General features: G+C 39.2%; 1 protein-coding gene across 3 annotated transcripts in view; it reads left to right on the top strand.

Annotated features, from left to right (window-relative positions):
• The window catches only part of KDM4C (lysine demethylase 4C), a 119,775-nt gene that overhangs the window by 37,030 nt on the left and 61,377 nt on the right, over nucleotides 1-21,368 (top strand). The gene's annotated exons all lie outside the window — the stretch shown is intronic.

The following is a 21,368-nucleotide window of genomic DNA, read 5'->3' as shown; positions in this document are numbered from 1 at the left end:
GCTAGAGGGGAAAGCAGCTAGGCACATCAGGGACCTGAAAGAAGCAATGAGGCAGGAGCGGTGGAGGGGACAGGGCCAAATAGAGTGAGGCCAGAGCCCTGGAGCTGTGTGACAGAGGAGAGCATCGCAGTCTTTGCGGGCATCCTGGCCATGGTTGTGTGGCCCTGGGCAAACACCTTCTCCAGGCCTGTTTCCTCATTTCTAAGATAAAGAGTCCTTTTGTTCCAAAATTAATATTCAAGGATTTTACTTGCCTTTTCCTTTCCTTGTTTCAAAGAGCCAGTGAGGCTGTCCTAAAAGTTGTTTCTAACAAACTCATTGTTTAGAGAGAACTAAGAAGAACAATCAAAAGGAAAGGAAGAATAGATTCTTTCTGGTCTGATGCTTAACCTGACTTTTATGTGGTAAAATCCAGAGTCATGATGGCTGACCCTTGAGCAGCTCTGGGTCCCCAGATGACATTTAATCTTGCTTGAGGATGGCATTATAAGGAAATCTCCTACTAGACGTCAAAGGCAGGAGTTAGGTTCATGGTCCCCTGTCCCTCCTCTGCTCATAGGATTGTGGGCTTTTAAGAACTTTTTTCTCTTGTTTTTTTCTTCTCCGACTGCATGGTGAGATAATTTTAGCATTTATAGAAAACGGTGCTCCCCATTGAGTTTATATGTTAACCCCTCCTGAAGTGAATGGAGCATGCAGTGGAAGAAATTCATTTCTTCTTTTATTATTTTTCATTAAAAAATTATTAGTCTCTAGTACATTTGAATCCCAGAGAAAACAGGAAAGTTTTAAAATGGATAGATACTTCTGTATTTTGCAACTTCTTTAGCCCTAATTGTGAATTTTTTAGGCCACATATGACTTTGGTTGTGTGTCCTCTTGTGTACCTTGATTACTGCAACAGTAGCACCAGGATAGTATTACTTTGTTGAGTAACTATGCTTTCTGTCCCAGAGGGGAATAAATATCCACATTTTTGTGCTGTGTTTCTCAATGGAATCTTTATGGAAATGTGAGGTTCAGTAGGGGTGTGGGGGGAGACCATGGAGTTGGGAGGGTCCACTTTGGAATAGGCTGCTCTGAGACGCCCACCCTCTTCTCAGTTCTAGTGCTCCCCGCCCCACCTGCCACACTGTCCTTGAGAAGTGAGCACTATGCTGGGCACCCCCTGTTGAGCTCTTTCTCCTGTCTAAGCTTCTGTCAGAGTGCTCTTCATGTTGGGTAATTGTAGGTGCCCCTAGAAGGCCCCTGGGATCATGGACTGCAGGATCACCTGGCAGGTACCTTCAAACTAGTGCACATGTCCCAAGTATCTTCATAAGGACAGATACAAGGAGAATTCATACTTTCCCCTAAAGTTCATCTGCCTGAGAGCAGGCCTGCAGTCTACAGGGTCTCCTGGCTTCCTGTCCCTCCATCACTTGACTCACCCCCATCTCTAATCTAATGGTGGGACCCTGCTCCTGCTCCCAAGTTGGAAGACCTCTGGCATGCTAAGCAGAGGAAGGGTGCAAAATATTGGTCTTAGTAAGTAAAATTGCAAAAGCGATGGATGTAATGACAGGTTAACACCTGTTTACTTGCCACTTACACAGCTCCTTTACTTTGGGCAGAATTGAAGGAGTACCCAAAGGATGTCAGCTACTAGATATTGCTGGATGGTGGCTGGCACACATTTGGGCATCTGACTTGGAAGGAGTTCAAGAGAATTGAGGCATATTGCTGCAACAAAACTCCTGCAGTGCTACTTGTTGATGTGAATGCTTTTGCTAAAAAAAGAAAAATGCAATTAAAATGACACTTGAAATTTGGCTCACTCTAGGAGTGTGTGAAATATACACAATTTACATATGTTAGTTTAAAAAATATTCATTTGTTTATCTGGTTAAGAGATACATTTCCAAAAATTTTTACTTTTTAAATAATTGCCAATATTATAATACATATGTAGCTTTTAGTTATAGTTTTTTGTTTTTTTTTAAAGTGCAATTATTCAGGTCAGAAGGTTTTTTTTTTAACTTAGAGCCTTGGCAAAGGAAAATTAAAAACTCAAACCAGTGAATATGCATATTTTTTGTTATACAGAGGATTATGATAGAGTGATCAATAAAAGAGCTTTGAGCATAAAAGTATCATCAGATAAAATTCTGTGGAGAAAGAATATAGGTAATGTAAGTTACAAGAAAAGAAGGAATGCTATAAAATCTGTTAAAGAAGCACCTGTTCTTTTATGTTTTTTAAATGGATGATGGAGTTATCAAATCACCATGGTTTTTAGAGACGTGGGTTTTTTTTAATTTAAAAAATTTATTTATTTGAGAGAGAGAGCAAACACGTGCACACTCAAGTGGGCAGAAGGGCAGAGAGAGGGAGGCAAGCAGACTCTCTGCTGAGCAGGGAGCCCAAGACTCATGGAGCTCCAACCCCAGGACTCTGAGATCATGACCTGAGCCACACCAAGAGTCAGACGCTTAACCAACTTTGCCACCCAGGCTCCCCATGAGATGGGTTTTATTTCTAAATGTGAATATTTAACACACACGAATTATGAATTTTATAATTATTTAAAGTCATAAGAAGTTTTATGTCTACTTAAAATTGTGCCAAGCAATACATAGATTTCCAAGTTGTATCTGCTTTTAGTTTGTGAAGGAGGCTGGTCTGGGATGCTACAGTGATTTCAAACTCTGGCTTGGGAGCACATACGAACAACACAGATTTCTGAGCTCCTGTTCAGACTTATGAATCAGAAATTCTGGTTGGGGGGGTATGAGTGGGACCTTACATGACTCCCTGATTGCCAGTGGATCCTAGGATCAGTGTTTGGCTCCCTTGTGTCCACTTGATTCTACTTTCAGGCCTGAAGTTCCTATCTAGTCCTCCTGGGAAAGACTCATGAAGCAGCTGGTGACTCATACTGTTGGTGACTCATGTATGCAGGTCATGCAGTGGCACTCAGGTGGGAAGAAACCATGATGATAGAAGTTCCTGAGGAGGCAAGAATGGAATGGAGACCCAGAACAAAGGCTATTTTGTCCATTCACTATAGAGGAGGTTCATATCCTATCTGTAAATGATCCTTGCAGAGCTCATCTGAAATGACATTTCTGAGCTCCTCTTCAATAACTTGCAGTTCTTTAGACTGACTAGTCAGGATTAATACTGGCCCAAGTTCTACCTAGGATTAGTCAGATAACATTGATTTGAAAATTATTTGACTACTAAAATTTGAGTCCATAAGATAATCATATGCAGTCAGTGATTTTTAGCCATCCTTCTGGATCTTTTGCTTGTAAAAAATTTCCTCAGGATATGAGATGTGGCTATTATTAGGCTATATGAAATAGTCTGAAGGGTTTGACTTAATGGACTAAATTTGCTGCACATTGCTAGGGGTGCATTGTCTTTCTCTGTTCTTTCTTTTATGTGAGAAATTTGTTGCTATTTCCTGTGTCTCAACAAGATAAATGAACTAATTTAAAATATTTTCCACGCCTCATCTGTCCACTCCACAAGCTGTCAATGGGCTTGGATTGGGAGCTTGCATGCCAGCAGTCCTCAGCTGGGAGTATTGTTATTATGAAAAAAAGAATGTCGTTTCCATAGCAGCTTGGACTGCCTTTGCAAGTGTGCTTTCACATTCTTGCAGGATTGGGTAAGAAAGTCGATATTTGGTCGAGCTTTCTAAAGCACGTTTGCTTGACTTAAATGAAGTCATTACATTTCTTTCTTTTTTTTTTTTTAATTGAAGAGGTGGGAGAAAATTCTCAAGAATCGATGAAGGGAGAAATTTTCACAAGTTAAAAACTGAAACAGAAAGGAAGAAGAAAAATATTAATAAAATTTAGAATTATAAAAATTAAAATTGGAAAAAGTTACTACTGTTTGTCTTCAAGATAATGTTTCTAATTTTACATATTTTACAGGTTGGATAATTTAAAAATATGATGGAATTTTCACAGGTATATTATTTTTTACAGTCACTTGAATTCATCATATATTCCTTCATAGCACATTTAAAGGAAAAATTATATGCAGAACATCACAACGGCACACAACTGTAAGACATTTTCATCCTCTTTTGCATCAGGATCGAGCTCTTCACAGTATTTACTTATTGGTATTTGTAGAAAAGGCTGAGCAAAGAAGTGATAAGTTGGAGACCATTTTTACTGTTTCTGAGATAGTACAGACGGGTTCCTTTTGGATTTTCTGAACTTTTTTCTACTTAATAATACATTTTAATGAGTCTTTGGGGGAAGTCATAACTTTACTACACTGCTTATCACAGCCGCCTGCTCACATGACAATACTCTTGTGAGGTATAATATTAAAATCATCTCTGGCTAAAAGTGGATTTTGGCTTTTAGCCTAACACTGAGCAAATAACCTTTCCAGTGCAAGTTAAATGTTCCCATAAGCTCCTTAAAACCAAATTTTCCTTGTTAAAAAAAGTTACTGAATATAATTCCCAGAGGGTAGGGGATGGAAGCTATTTAAATCAGATTTAAAAAAATCCTTCCTGTATTTTGCTGGCTTTGCCTTTCTTTTTTTAATGTTAGGTACTTTGCTAGGTTGGTTTAATGTGAGAGGTCAGAATTCTCCCAAGAAGGTTGATGGTCCATCAGATGGGTGCAGTTCTGTAGTTTGAACTGTGACTTAAAGTAGAATGCCAATGCCTGCCACCCAGTGCCCATGTCTTCCCTGAAAATCTTTGCAGAATCTATCTCAAGCCCCATCTTTGTGCTTGATTGTGACCCTGTTGCTGTCCAGAACTCTGAACCTCCAGATCCCTCATAACACAAGGCCAGTCTTTCTGTGGTTTCCCCAGTAGGTCAGCCTTAAGGTAGATGAAAATTTGATAGATGCACTTATAACCTCCTCTGAGCTTTCTTGGGAACTTTGACAAGTACATTCTTTCTCCTAAATATTTTAACACACAGCCTTTAAAATGACATTTACCTCTTCTAGGACCATTTTTGACAGTGGCATGTAATAGTTTTATTTTTATTTTATTTGAAAACATCATTTGGGGTTTTATAGAAAAAATAAAATATTTATCTCCACAGCTTGTTATCAGCAGGGAGGATAGGCATTCTTGGATGGATGGAAGGTTTATTGGTGGAAAGAGTCAAGAAGCTATTTTGTGATAAAGTATTTCTTTGCATTTTTTCCTCTAGTGAAGAAAATTGCTTGTGGGTTCTTGCTTTAAAAAAAAAAATAATCCCCCTGGTGCTGCTTTTAATTTGATCAGGTTTAAAATGTTTTCAGAAGGGTTAAGCTTCCTTTGCATTCGTGTCTGGTGTGATCAAATGAAGGAATGGCTTTGGAATGGGCTAGATTTTTTTTTTTTTTTGATGCTGTTTGGCCTTTCTACAGAAGGTACAGTATAGTGGGCCAGTCAAAACAATAGCACCAGTTTTACTTGACTTTGAGGTATATAGTGTATTCCCTTCCCACTGACAGATTTGACTCCTGTTGTAAGAATTTATGTTTCCTATGCTATATATCCAGTGTACCCAACTGTCACTTACAAAAAATAAGCATACCCCACAATATCAACCCACTGTCATGATTTCTCATATATGGCTACTGATAACTACTTTACCTGCAAGGGGTATATCCTGTTCTTGTTCATGAGGTAAAAGTTTGCAAGATAAAATATAATTTTGCTAGTGCATAGAAGTATTTTATGAACAGGTGGACTAAGTTGTGAAAGACCATCATAAAGCCTAAAACCTGGGGGAAGAAACCCAAAAACTTCCACTGTTTGGAGCCTCTGTTTTTAATTTGGTTCTCTGCTGAGTTCATGAATATTTCAGGTGGACCTGAACAGATGATTCTTTCTTCCCTGGGAAGAAGATGGTTTTCAGTGGAAACTTTCAGTCTGTCACTTTTGTGGGAATGACTTTAACCTAATACAGAGTAGAGGTCCATATCCACTCAAGAGAAATAGGAAAACCCTGTGTAACACTTTGACAAACTTCACACAAGTCTAAGAATAAAATAAAAGTTTTTCCATCCTACTAATATAGATCCTTTGTTTAACTGAAAAACTTAAAACTATTTAAAGAAAGAATTTTTCCCTTCTAGAGGAAGCAGGAATGCATGCTCCCTATACTTGAACAAGGGTCTATGAGCCTAGATATCTAGCTTCCTATACTTGGAGGGGACATAGATACATATGTAAATAGATACATGATTTTTGCAACCCTGCTTTAAAAAATAGTTTACTAAACATGGCTACAGCAGAAAAAAATGAAAATACTTAAGAGCCCTGGATGCAAACCTTGAATCTGACAAGGAGATACCTCCCCCCTCCTACTGGTTCATAAAAATAAATCTGAAGGGCATACACTGGTGATAAAGAGTTAAGCTGTGGTCATCACACCTGCCATTGAAATGGGAAGCTAGAACTGAAGAATGAACATATTGGCTCACAGTTGGGAAGATGTTGACAGAAAAAAAAAAAAAAATCACATGGCACTGATGGAGGCCAGGCCCAACAAGGGGACTTGCTACAGTTTAGTTTGAGAAGAGTTGTTGATGCTTGTCCCACCATAGGGCTCCAGCCACATGCTTAGCAAATGCTGCTACACTCTTTGTGAAGATTTGTTTAAAAATCACAGTCTTTTTGAACCTTGATGGTATACTCTGGTAAGCAGTGTGATTTGATGGTCTGCCCCATTTGTGTCATCTGCCCAGGTGCTTGTGCCTTTTGCTTTGGCAACCTGAAAGGAACTAATGTATCATCACATCTTCTGCTCCCACCCCACCCTATGCCCATCTTAAAAAAAAATGGCAAAGTTTGTAAACTTTAATGTTTAGTGAGTACTTCTGTACCCATTAACCCATTAATCCTCACAGTGATCCTACCAAGTGGAGCTGTAGAAACTGAGGGTTAGAGGCTAAGAGGAGCTCACTCAGGAAGGCTCTTCCTTAGTGGGAGAGCTGGAACTAAAAATCCAGCCCTGCCAGTGCCTCTACTGGGGGGTAAGAGGTTTGAAGCAGCCTGAAAATTGCTCAAAAACCAGCAAGCATGAGAAGCCCCAAATCTTAATTTATTACCAAAAATCTGGAGGCCTTGAACTATTTCTTCATTTTGCATTAATTTGACCAGAGCCAGTGAAAAAGATTCCAAAGAAAAATGTTTTTTTCTTTATAACTTACCATTGAAAAGAACCGCTTTAGTCTCAAAATTATAGCACTGAAACATGTATGTACATATATTGGGACAAAAGCAGCTTATATTTTTCTACTTTGAGGCTTGATGGACTCCTCTTGCATGGAGCAGCAAAGGGGCTCCCTCTTTCTACATAGGTGTATGCATGAGAGAAATGGAAGTTTGTGCATTCCAGGATGAACTGGATTATCTTCATCTTTTAAAAAAGTAACATGGATGACAGAAGACCACATTTTAATTTTACGATTGCCAGTGAACCACAATATAAGCAGTAAATGTCTTTTAGAGTATGAACATGTTCTTTCACACGTCTGCTTGGGTAATTCACTGTTCTGTTTGAGAGGATCTCACAGAAATAGAATTTTTAAATATTGAGAAATCCATTAAGAAATGGAGGGAGAATCAGATGCTCATTGTAAGAGCCATGCCAAGGATAACTAAGATATGGCTTAGCATCTGAAAAATATTTATTTTTATCAGAATGAACTTCTAAAGAAGTTAATATCCTCACCCTTTGGCTGAAGAGTTCATTGTTGGGGTGGTCTAACATCTGTTTGAAGTTGGTCAGCCAGTTTTTCACGAAAGAAGAAACAGTATACACAATGTAGATAAGATATTGTCCTTTTCCTGAAGAAAACCTGCATGTCTGGAACTGACTTACTCCTCTACTGCAGCTGCCCCCTTTTTAGTTGACCTGTTCCTGGCTTGCTGCAAAAACTAGGAAACTGAGGGTAGTACAAAGTGTCTTTGGCTCATTTTGGGAGCAATTCTGAAATGATAGTAGAGGAAAAAATAGCTTGGAAGATATCACAGTTTATATCCTATCCTTTTTTTTTTTTTTGAGATTGTAAAAACAATAAAACAACCTTAAAAATGAAAAAGAAAAATACAGGGTTCCAATAACCTAAACATAATGTTCTTCATTTTTGCCTATTCATTGAAATCTCTGTTCATTTGGGTTTTTTTAAGATTTTATTTATTTATTTGACGGGGAGGGGGGAGAGCACACACAAGTAGGCAGAGTGGCAGGCAGAGGGAGAGGGAGAAGCAGACTCCCCACTGAGCAGAGAGCCCGATGAAGGGCTCCATCCCAGGGCTTCTGGGATCATGACCTGAGTCGAAGGCAGATGCTTAACTGACTGAGCCACCCAGATGCTCCTGAGATCTCTGTTCATTTGTGTGTATGGTTGTAATCACTGTGTTCGTAGTGATTGTAGACATTTTTAATTGTTCTGTGTCAGGAATACTTAACTCTTCTGTTCTGTGGATTCCTTTGGCAGTTTTTGGTAGAGCGTATGGATCTCTTCACAGAAAAATGTTTTTAAGTATTTAAAATAAAATACACAGGATTATATAGGAAACAGTAATATTGAAGTATACTTACTAAATAATAGTTTAAAAATTAGCTTGTGATATGGTAACATGTGCTTTATTACCAATGTATTACATAACAAGATGTGACAAAGTCATAGTTACTTAGTTTCTGAGTAATTGTGAGCATAAATATTTTGGAATTGTGGATCTGAAGGTGGAAGGGAAGGCAGGAGAGTTGAGGAATGTCATCATGCCTGATGGTCTCTATCACCTAGGTGAAGCAAGAGGCTCATTTGTAGTTGTTAGAATGTGAGGAGTTGGGCTGGAGTTGGAGAGAGGTAGGGTCTTGGAACAGATAGGGCAGCACTGCTTAGTTTTTACTATGTCTCAGGTATATGCAAAACTTTTTACGTATGTCATTTCCTTTGACCCTGGGAACACCTTCATGAAGAATAGTGGCTGTCGTTGTCTCTACTTGACCAGTGTAGGAACTAAGGTGGGAGAAATTACCCACAAATAGATCATTCACTACCCCTCAGATAGTGAAGTCTGCCTGAATAATCCAGAAGCAGTATCCCTGATTGGCAACACAAATGAAAGCCTGCATTGGGGGCAGTGATAGGAATCAGTCCCAAACCTTTGATGGGAGTCCATTTTACTGCCTTTTGTTCACTTCCTAAATTGGGAAAGATAAAAAGAATTACTAAATGACTCTAAGAGCCACTTAAGATTAGAAATCTCAACCTTGTCAATTCCAGAAGATAAATCCTCAAACTCACAGTTAGGTGATTTTTCTCCTGAAGCGACCATCATAGAAACCTGAGTGGAGCAAGACAGTGGGTTGGGAGCTGCAGAAGAGGGGATGGGCTCCGGACTGGACAGTCTGTGTTTACACCTTGAATCGGCTCTTCCCAGGACTGCAGTTGTCTCTGCTGGAGAGGTTCTTCCTCTGAGAAGTCACCTGGGACACATCTGCATGGCATTCATTGACTTTATAGCTTTCCATCACTGCTTCCTTGGGGTTGTTTGGAGACACGTTGGGGGTATTTTAACTTAAGCATAAATTTTCTCACTGTGGTCTAAGACTGGTGCAATTGAAATACAAGAGGCATTGAGGTTGGGGATGGGCATGGATAGGACAGTTCATGGGTAACAGTCTCTAATAAGGATCAGATGTATGTGGGAGCCTTGGGACAGCTGGTGCTCAGAACAGAAGTGTGTCTCAGCACAGCACCTTGTGTAACCTTTAAAGAAAAATGATGAGGCTTCTGTATGTTTCCTTTTCCCAACTACTAGAATAAGTAGTACTCACCAAGATAAGTATATGCAGCAGTAGCGTTTATAAATGTTCACTTAAACTGTTAAAGACTGCATGTGGGAAGTTGGATAAAAGATTGATGCTTAGAACCTGACTCAGGGGGACCCAGTTCCCTTGTTACAGATGAGCATATGGGAAATGTTTATACTGTTCCATCCAAGGCCTCACCAAGGAATGCAATTTCAATAAATATACATAAAATGGAGATCTAAGAAACCATACACACACAGCTCTCCGTAACAAAACTTTGAACAAAACAACTCTGAAGCCTTTGATTGGGTTGAATATCTGCACTGTCTCAAAACAAATGCTGCTAAGGATAATTAGTCTCTGTCTTTGTTTCACTTATTTTTTGGTCAAATATCTTATGGCCTTCAGGCTTGAGGCCAGAAATAAATAGAAAATGTTTTATAGTCCTTGATTTGATAATGCCAATACCAAACATATCTGATATTCATAATAAATAAAGTTTCTTGGGGGAAGGGGAGGGCTGTCCTTGGAGCACTGGAAAGGTTTGTAAGCCAGCCTTCTGAAATAGTGTGAAACAGGAAAATTGTGTTTCTTTTTAAATTTCACACTGAGAATTAAATGATTAAAATGTAATCATTCTGAACATTAATTCAGAGAGATGTAAAAGCAATGGAGTTTTGAAATCCACCTAATTTACAAGTAACTTTACAAATCTGTTTTTTTAATAGGCTAGAGAGCATATATCAGTGACTTTAGCAGGGCCTACTTGTACCAAGGACAGAGGGTCTTTTTAAAATTTTTAAGTAAATAATTCAGTAATTTTGAGTTCAATTAAATGCTTTATTCAGGGAGAGTAAGAATTCCTGTTTGAGCTCTTGTAAACAATAATTTCAAATAATGAAATTTGCTCTAGAAAACAGGTGGTCTTTAATATTAACATAAAAAGAAATAAAAATGCAAATATAAAAGTACTTAGATAATGTTTATTTTGTGACTTAGGAGGCTTATTTTTGCCGCCTATCAGCTGAAAATGTTTAGTGACAATAAGTACTCAGAATGAGATTTGTCTAAAGCTCTCTGTATGCTGTAATTGTATGCCCCATTCACCCTTTAAATCTGAAATAAACTTGAAATGAAGAATGAACCCAAACAGGCTGTTAGAGAAGTAGAAATAAGTGATTGATTTTTCTCAGCATAGATAACATTGCCTATTTTGTGATTCAGCAAATGTTGCTATATACTATCAGTGAAGTGCCTCTCTCAACATGAGATTGTGATGTTGCCTATAATTTATTTGCAAATGCTGCTTTTATGTCTGGGTTTTCTGTACAGCCCAAGTAGTAAGTGGAGAGGGGAAGGAAAGTTCTGTTTTCTGTTGAGGAAGAGTAGGAGAGGAGAGCAGGAAGCCTTCGGAGGCTAGCCTATTTCCCCCTGGACCTTCTCTCACTCTTGTTTAATTCTGGGCCCTTCCCCTCCTGTGACTTGCCCATGTTGTGCCTGTACCAAGCTAGCCTTCAAAACCAGGGCTATCTGATTTCTCAGTCCATGCTTCCAACTACAACAGAATACACATAGGGAAGTCAGGAGAAGTGTGGTGTTTGGTCAGGGTACTCCCCAGATAACTTGCTTGCACATTGTGCCAGGTGCCTTTGATAATAACAAGGTGAGTAAAATTTGTCCAACTCCAGGGGAGCAAAAGATGGACAAGCAAAGAGACATGCCTGAACAATAAGCATTTCTGGTCTTTCTGATTTTCTGGATGGGCTGGTCTGGAGAATTGCTTGGTTGCTTGAGGTTTAAACCTAAGTCACTCAGAAAATTGTCATAAAATAGCAGTTCTGTTTTCCATATGAAAATTAGTCACCACTATTTAGCGTTCGTGAGTCTCTCATTGTGGCAAGTGAAGGTGAGATTCATGTCAGATACCATCCAAGCAAGACCTTCTGAGATCATTTCTAGCCTGTCATTGCTCACACTTCTTCACTCAATTTTGCTCATGTTTCTCCAGCTCTGAGCTTTGTTACATCTATTATAGAATACATGTAACTTCATCTTTCCTCACGCTACTACATGTGCGCTGGCCATGACCTGCATCTCCTTCCTGGGTGAGCATAGGCATCCACATGCTCTTGCTAGCTTCTTGAGTTCTCTAAAACCCTGCCAGTGGCTCCTCTGAACCTTGTGGCAGACCCAGTATCCCTGTCACTCTGGGCTCAACCAGTGTGTGGCATGTCCTCGACACTCTCCAAGGCAGTGTCTGACCTGGTGCAAAAGCCTTGCACGTTGTCTCTAAACTTCCAAGAAAGTAATTACACGAAACTTCTGACTTGGGAGAAATCCCACTTTTACTTTTTTACAAGAGCTCTAGAGCTAGCCTGATGGAATTGATCCCATGGTGCCTGGACTCAGTGACTTGTGTCCTCAGTTCAGGGCAGGTGCATAGGTCACCTGCCTGAGCTCTGCTGCTGCATGACTTGAGCTGTCTAAGCAGAATCATACTTGCTTTCTTGTCCTGTACATGGTGTCCCTTGAGTGGCTGTCATGAAGTTCATCTTCTCTTGCCCCTCTTTGAGACCTTCTCAGTGGAAGGATGGTGGAAGGTGCTGGGTTGGAGGAAGGTAACCAGCTAAGGCACACATGTTCATCTCACCTTGTTTCTCCAGCCCTCTCTTCTTATTCTGATGATCACTGCAAAGCTTTTGTTACAGCTATTCTTATATGCCGGATTAAGCTGGTTGAATACACAGATGGTATCTTTTTCATTTTAATATCTCCTTTCACATTTTGCAGAATGCCTTTTATATGAAAGATATTTATTAGGTATTAAAATAGCTGAAAGAATGAATTTTTAAAAAATATTTTATTTATTCATGAGAGCCAGAGAGAAAGAGAAAGAGAAAGAGAGAGAGAGAGAGAGAGATGTAGGCAGAGGGAGAAGCAGGCTCCCTGCAGGGAGCCCTGTGCAATCCCTGGACCTGGGATCATGCCCTTGAGCCAGAGGCAGATGCTCAACCACTAAGCCACCCAGGTGTCCCTGAAAGAATGAAATAATACATGGTATATAATAAGGAAACATTCATTTAGTCAGTAAGTATTTATTGAGCACCTGCTATGTGTAGTCAGTGTTCTGGTTCTAGGATTAAAAGGTGCTTCCAGAAGGATTCCTATTTGATGAATTTCCCTGTGGTGTATCTTCTGATCTAAAATAAAAAGTGTGACTGGGCTGTTGACATAGTACTTTTTAAAAGTCATTTGTTAATTTGTCAGTTTTTGTCTGAACTGCTATGGCTTGTCCAGTTCTAGACTTCTTTTATGTTTCTTATTTGAAATTTCCCAGGGTTGACAATGACTGTCTAGCCTTGTTTTGAGTAAGTGTAGCCTTTAATCTGATCCCTACCACCTCTGTCCATTTTTCTAGCTCTGTCTTTTGGCCTGGCTGAGCTCATTCCTCTGCCCTTTCCTCTTTATCTTGCTACTTGACTTTTTCTTAGCTTCTCATTTTTTGGGGGGTGAATCTCACCAAACAACAAGGAATGAGATAAATGACTTCTGATACATATCATAAATAAGGATTTAATTCAACACAATTGACACCATAGCCACATATTTTAATGCTCTGAACTTGAAGTGTAGAAATAACTTTTCATGAGGAGGGTGGGGAAACAGAGGACTTCTGTTATGAGCTGATGCATGAGTATTCAGATTGAGTTTTACTGTACCATTACATAGTGTCTGCTATTCACAATATCCTGAGATGGCTGAGGTCAGACGGTTCTGTGTAGTGTGCTGCCTCTCACAAAAGCAGCCCAACCCTATAGTGTCAGTCCACCATGGACCTTGGTGTCCTGTGTTCCCTCTCCCCTCCTTACCCACCTGCTCTTGAGCTTTCTGGGTAAACTGATTTCTCTTGGTATCGATCTGCCTCTCTCTCTGCTCCTTCTGAATCTTGCTCTCATATGACACCTGTTGCAGTCTGCTTTTCCTCCTGGCTAAGATGTTTCCATGTCTGTTGTCTCCTGGACTGTAAGCTTTTTGCTGTATGACTCAGACTGCATTATATCAGTGTTCCTCCAGTGACTGACGTAATGAATACTGATGAACAGAACATAAATTTTACAGATAGAATTGAAAGAGAACAGGAGGATTCTCCATTAAAACCTGTGTTTAAGGTCTTGAAGTAAAATGCAAGTTTCAGCCTCAACAGTACTGTTATCCATTGAGTCTAATGTTATTCCCTCTTTCAGTTGGGAATGTTAGTTTGCTGTGTAGCGCTTGGAAAAAGTGTCTTTGGATAGCAAAAGGAAAAAGGAATTAGCTAATATATCATTATCATTAGCTTATTACTTGTCTGATAGGGAAACACTAGTTAAAAAGCATTCGTTATCTGTTTTGGAATTACTTGCCTATTTATGGAAGAAAAGAATCATAAAATTGTCAAAACAACAGTAAAATCATACTGCAAATCATATTAAAAGAAAAAAAAAGGATGGGATGTACTTTGAACTTCCAACTCCTTCACAGCTCATCATTTCTTGATGCCCTTTGCCAAGCTGTGTGCTCAAGGAATCTAATGATACACAAAGCCTCATTGCCAGATACTTCATTAATTCCTCAACCCATTAGGAGCCTTAATGGCCTATGCCATTGGAATAAGTATGGAAATCCAGTCCCCCAAGAAAGTACAGTGCTCTATAAATCATACTCGCCCGAGGATTCTCTCAGCCCTTGACACAGAAGAATAGATGAAAAATCATTGTACTTCCTGAATTGCCTTATCCTAGAGGATCTCAGAATAATCGACATCCTTTAACCCTTTAATCCTCAGTCCATGGTTCTCAAAGTGTGGTCCCTGGATCAACAGCATCAGCACCACTGGGAGCTTGTTAGAAATGCAAATTCAGTGGCCCTAGCCAGGCACACTGAGACTCTAGGTGTGGGGCCAGCCATCTGTAGCTATGACTCTGCAGGCCTCCCTGCGACTCTGACTGGCTCTAAAGTCCCTGTGGAATAGTTCTATAGTGAGGGCTCTTTTTTCTTTCTTTCTTTCTTTCTTTCTTTCTTTCTTTCTTTCTTTCTTTCTTTCTTTCTTTCTTTCTTTCTTTCTTTCTTTCTTTCTTTCTTTTTTCAGTGTTTAGGAAACAGATGAGCAGGTGCATAGCTTCACCATGATCTACTTGTTTGGATTCACTTTAATGTAGCTATTACATCCCAGCCATCCTCCCTAGGAAACAGGAAGGGGGAAGGACACTTTATAGTCATTCTCTCCTGTCGTCTTTGCTAGCATTTTCCTGCTGTGCTGGATAGCAGCCCGCCTCAACTTTGTTCTGAAGCACCCAATATGGTGCTCTTCTAGGCTGCCTTATTTGACTTCTCAAACTGCCTGATTCATTAACTGTCATCTACTGACTGGCTCCTCATCCTTTTCCTAGTAGGACAGTAGTACCTCCATGGATTGCAAGAAGAATGACCCTATCTTTCTGAACCTTTTCTGCTTCTGAATACCTGATAATCTAGCTGTTCACACACTCTTGGCTACCCCTGTCCTTCTAGAATCTGTGTTGCTCCTACCTCCATCCATTTTTTACTAAGGCCGCTGCTAGAGAGGGTCTTTCTTACAGAAGACAGACTGTCCAACCTTGATCTTCAGTTAGCGGCTCTATTTAGAGGAAGACGTAAAATTTCTGTCAACAAAGGATAACAGAGTAAAAAACTCAAAATTTACTTTCCTCCAGTAGCTATTTTCCTAACCCAAGTCCTCATCTCTTGTGCCTCAATGTTTGTCACTTCCTAACAGTTTGTTTTCCCACCTTGATCCATCTTTGCTGTGAGAGTGATCATTCTTTTTATTTTTATTTTTTTCTTTTTCTTTTTTAATTTAAATTTTAGGTAGCTTACATCTAGTGTAATATTGGTTTTTCTGGAGTAGAATTCAATGAACACCCAATGCTCCTCATAACAAGTGTCTTCCTTAATACCCATGACCCATCCAGCTCATCCCCCACCTACATCTCTCCATCAACCATCAGTTTGTTCTCAGTCGTTAGGAGAGTGATCATTCTTAAATACTAATTCTATCAATTCTCAGCCTATTAACTTCAAATATGTGCTCATGCCTATGTGACAGGGGTCAGCAAACTAAGGTGTGTGCTTGCTGTTAGAAATAAAGTTGTACTAAGGCAGGAAACCACAAATGTTGGAGAGAATGTGGAGAAAGGGGAACCCTCTTTCTCTGTTGGTGGGAATGGGAACTGGTGCAGCCACTCTGGAAAACTGTGTGGAGGTTCCTCAAAGAGTTAAAAATAGACCTGCCCTACGACCTAGCAATTGCACTGCTGGTGATTTACCCCAAAGATACAGATGCCGTGAAACGCCGGGACACCTGCACCCTGATGTTTATAGCAGCAATGTCCACAGTAGCCAAGCTGTGGAAGGAGCCTCGGTGTCCATCAAAAGATGAATGGATAAAGAAGATGTGGTTTATGTATACAATGGAATATTACTCAGCCATTAGAAACGACAAATACCCGCCATTTGTTTCGACGTGGATGGAACTGGAGGGTATTATGCTGAGTGAAATAAGTCAATCGGAGAAGGACAAACATTATATGGTCTCATTCATTTGGGGAATATAAAAAATAGTGAAAGGGAATAAAGGGGAAAGGAGGAAAAAATGAGTGGGAAATATCAGAAAGGGAGAAAGAACATGAGAGACTCCTAACTCTGGGAAATGAACTAGAGGTGGTAGAAAGGGAGGTAGCAGGGGTTGGGGGTGACTGGGTTACGGGCACTGAGGGGGTCACTTGATGGGATGAGCACTGGGTGTTATTCTATATGTTGGCAAATTGAACACCAATAAGAAATAAATTTATAAAAAAATTTTAAAAAAGATAGACATTAAAAAAAAGAATAAAGTTGTACTGAAATACAGTAAGTCATCATTTGCAGATTATCTGTGGCTGCTTTTGTGCTACAGTGGCAGAGTTGAGTGTTTGCAACGGGGACTCTATACCATATAAGCCTAAAATATCTATTATCTGGCACTTTAAGAAAAAGTTTACTACCCTTGGTTTGTTTACACATAATACAGTGGCATATTTGGGTTTAGCTCTGCCAATATAAAACGTTTTTTCCCTTTGTGCTTGTTTATTCCGCTTCTGTTTCCTTCCTTTCGTGTCTTTGTTTGAACTTATTATTTTTCCTTATTCTGTTTTGTTTTTCACATCATTAGGTAATTGATACTTTTACCCCTGTCCCAGACAATTCAAGAACGTTAGAACATTTTAAATGTCCTTTGCCACTTCTTTATGTGCTTAAATTGTCATCTTTTCTAATTCTCTATATTTGAAACCCAGAAGACATTACTATTACTGTTTATAAAGTCAGTATTCATTTAGACTTATCTATATATTTAGCATTTTGGTTGCTCTTCACTTCACACATACATCTCATCTTTGTATATGGAAAAGAAAAGAAAAAGGCTTTATGTTTGGCTTCACATTTGAATGATAATTAGGCTGAATATAGACCAAATTTAATTTTCCTCCGGAAACTGAAGACGTTGTTTTGTTATCTGTTAGCATTCACCGTTGCAAATTAGAGATCTAATGGTAATCAGATTTTTCTCTTTTCTTCTCTGGAAGATTTTGAGATTTTTCTCTTTTTATTTTGAGGTTAATATGTGTGTAGGTGATTTTTTTTTTTTAATCCTACTTGTTGGGCTTTTTTTCAAGTCTGGAAAATTTCTGTTATTTCCTCTTTTTTTATTCCTCTAAGATGCCTTTTAGAAAGATAATAGAACATCTGGATCTATTTTCCATTTTGCTTAGCATTTGTGTTCTATTTTTTAAAATTTTCTTCTGTGTTCTGTACAATCTCTAGGCTCCATATTCCAGTTGCTAATTTGACCTTCAGTGGGATACAATCCAATATTCAGCACATCTTGATTTTTTTTGACTGATATTTTGAATTTCTTTACTATGTAGTTGTTACTTATTTTCTAATTAATGAGGTATATTTTGGAATCTCTATCATTATATACACTTCACCTCTTTTCAACTCATTTTGTACTTCCATTTAACTTGACTCCTTAGGTCAGATATTCTTCTATTTAGTAATCATAGCACCTCTCATTTATTTTTGTTTTACCTCAAATGATTGTGATTTTGAAAATCTGGTTATATTTTAGTTGTGCATGGTGTGTACACTTTTTCCTTCTTCAGCCCAAATGAGAATCCACTTATCTTAGTGGTGAATAATGAGTCAGATTTTAGGATTGGATTCAGATCAAAGAGGATTACCTCACTGTGGTTAATGATTGGGCAGGATGGACCATCGGCTGGTCCAACAGTGGGGTAGTTTGTCTTTTAGGTTTTTGCTTCTACTCTTGGCATTGGCCTTGCCAGAACCATCTCCTCAGAGGTACCAACTAACAACTGTTTGCTGGGGATATGCTCCCTGTCATTACTTGCAGTTTTTCTTGGTAGTACTATTATGGTTTTACTCTTTTTCCTTTATCTTTATGTAGGGATTGGAACTGGGAAAGTTGTAGCACAGGCTGAGTCCATCATCTTGATCCAATCAGCCATGTGTTTTCTGAAGGCCTTCTTGCCTTCCTGTCTTGCCTCCAGGCATAACTCATTGCACCAGTCATTCAGGTTCCATATAGGTCTTTATCTCTACTTCTTTCAATGTGCTTATTACATTTACATTGTACCATTGTTAAGAACTATTTGTCCTTGTCTTTGCCCTGCTGAATTAAGTTCTGTGGCCCAGACATGTGTAGGTATCAGATTGCCACAGATGTTTCATCCAGGATACAGAATAACTGGTTTAGTAGCAAGCAAGTGAAAATGGTGTTTGGAAATACAGCACAAACTGTACTATAAGGTACAGAATGGCTCCCCTAGTCCGTTTTATGTATTTCTCTATCTCCTCAAAAACCTGGTTGCTGTTTAAGTCAGACTTCCCAACTCTATGAATAAACATCTTCCAAAGCATCAAATTATAATAGTATGACATTAGGTTGACTTTGTAAGGATACTGGTTGTATCCTTAGAAATACCCACTTCTCATCTTCCTGGGAAAGGAGAGGCCTTCCCTTATGAGATTCCAAGAACTGAGTCCTCACTGGGCTTAAGTGTATTATCTCTGTTTCCTTTGCCTTTCCTGGAGGTCCTCTGTTTAATTAGGAAGTTGATGGTGGAAGAGGCTGGAGTTACCAATTCATTAATTAGCTTAAGTCATAATACTCTTTAGTACTCTTTTTTTTTTAAGATTTCATTTATTCATTCATGAGAGACATACAGAGAGAGGCAGGGACATAGGGAGAGGGAGAAGCAGTCTCCCTGCAGGGAGCTCACCCAGATGCCACCCAGATGCTTCAGTCTTTCCTACTCTTTTTTTTTTTTTTTTAAGATTTTATTTATTTATTCATGAGAGACACACATAGAGAGAGGCAGAGACACAGGCAGAGGGAGAAGCAGGCTCCATGCAGGGAGCCTGACGTGGGACTCATTCCTGGGACTCCAGGATCAGGCCCTGGTCTGAAGGCGGCGCTAAACTGCTGAGCCACCGGGGCTGCCCAGTCTTTCCTACTCTTAAAAAAATCCTATTTAATTAGGAAAATGGGAAACCATTTTTACTTTCAGATCGGTCAATATCTGAACTTAGTCAAATGCTGCCCTTCAGGTAGTATGATTAGGCTCTTAAATGATTGTCTGATTATGTCTGGGGCTCTTGATACGAGTTTTTCCTATTATATCTGCCATCACATATCTAAAAATTGGAATTGGCAAAAAAAAAAAAAAAACAAAATACCAAGAATTACCAAGAATGTATTGACACTGATAGCAACAATTGCTAAGACACCTAGATATTAAATAATGCTTTTATTCAGATTATAATGGGTCCTATTTCGGTTCTGTGGTGTGTGTGTGTGTGTGTGATAATCAGCTAAGCCACATCCTTAACTCCCACTTAAAAGTACTTAATTGTACATTGAATCCGGGTGTATAAAAATGCCTGGCGTGTAGTGCCCTTATGGGGACTAGTGAGAAATAAGACTGCTCAGATAGACTCTAAAGGCCTATTATAAGCTTTTCCCTTCCATGTCATACTGTTCCTTCTTTCTGGAATGTTTTGGAGATAAGGAGAAGCCTTTGAAGGACATTTAAGCAGGGGGCTGACACTGGATTTATGTTGTAAAGAGATCATTCTGGCAGGCCTGTGGAAGATGAATAGAGATGGAATAAAAGACCAATAAGAAAGGCGTTACTATGCTGGGTACCATGGGCAGAGGCAGTAGCAGTTGGTATAGATGGGCAGGGAAAGATCAGAGCAAGACTAAGGTACAGAATCTAGAAGACTAAAGTTGCTGATCAGATAGATGTGAGGACAAGGAAGAGTTAGAAGTTAAGTGCACATTGACTCTTACAGGTATGTGATAAAATATTATGATCCCCAAAAGGCATTGAGTTTAAGTACCTTTTCTGTCCCGGGAAGGAAAATGTCCCTATAAAAGAGCAGCTGTGCCAGTATTTGATCAGATTGTAGACCTTTTTCATCCTTAGGAATGAAAAGTCAAAGCTTTTTGATCATTCTATTTTTTCTGCTTTCTAAACCTACCCTATGTTGTTCTAGAACCATTTTTTTTCTAACCCTAAATAATTCACTAATCGTACATTTAGTGAAGCTGTTTGATTTTTTCCCATCTTTCATAACAAATATATTGATAGTATATAGGGCTAATAGTATGCAATTTAATTTTTATTTTTATTTTATTTTTTTAAATTTTTATTTACTTATGATAGTCACAGAGAGAGAGAGAGGCAGAGACACAGGCAGAGGGAGAAGCAGGCTCCATGCACCGGGAGCCCGATGTGGGATTCGATCCCGGGTCTCCAGGATCGCGCCCTGGGCCAAAGGCAGGCGCCAAACCGCTGCGCCACCAGGGATCCCCTGCAATTTAATTTTTAGATTGTGATAATAATTATTGCTTTTTATTTTCATTCTTTCTTCACCAGGCATAGCAGCTATAGAAACTTAACAAAATTATGCCCTTTGGGGTGATTTTCAATTTTCTCACTTTGGGAAGCCTATTTTAATGTCAATCATGAAGGGTTCAGATTTGTATTACTAAACACTTGAGCCTCTAGTTTCCACATTGGACCATTAACACTTTACAGTTCCTTGACTATCTCTGTGCTATTTAGGGTATTTCTGAAGACCTCATCTAATTTAGGAGAGTAGGTACCTATCTTCCAAACCCACATTTTATCTCTTAATGTACCAAGAGCCCTGCCATGCAGAAGGTAAAAGAGAAGTAACTGAAGCATTCATGGGCAATTTACAGGAGCACCCTTGGAGTCTTTCCTCACTGTGCCTAGAGAAGCATATGCAAAGAGTTTGGCTTTCCTAACCACAGGAAGTATTTCAACATATGTTTGTTTGGTAGTATGTGACCATCAGAGTATGTTTCATTAAAAGTATACAACTTATATTGTCACAGTTGCTCTCATCACTTGGTCCTCTGGAGGGTCAGGACATGTTGATATAATCAGTTCTGCCCCTCCAATAGCTATTATT

The sequence above is a fragment of the Vulpes lagopus genome, chromosome 7 (genome assembly GCF_018345385.1).
Source record: "Vulpes lagopus strain Blue_001 chromosome 7, ASM1834538v1, whole genome shotgun sequence".
NCBI lineage: Eukaryota > Metazoa > Chordata > Mammalia > Carnivora > Canidae > Vulpes > Vulpes lagopus.
The sequence above is the reverse complement of the archived record's forward strand: the minus strand, read 5'-3'. Positions and strand labels throughout refer to the sequence as shown.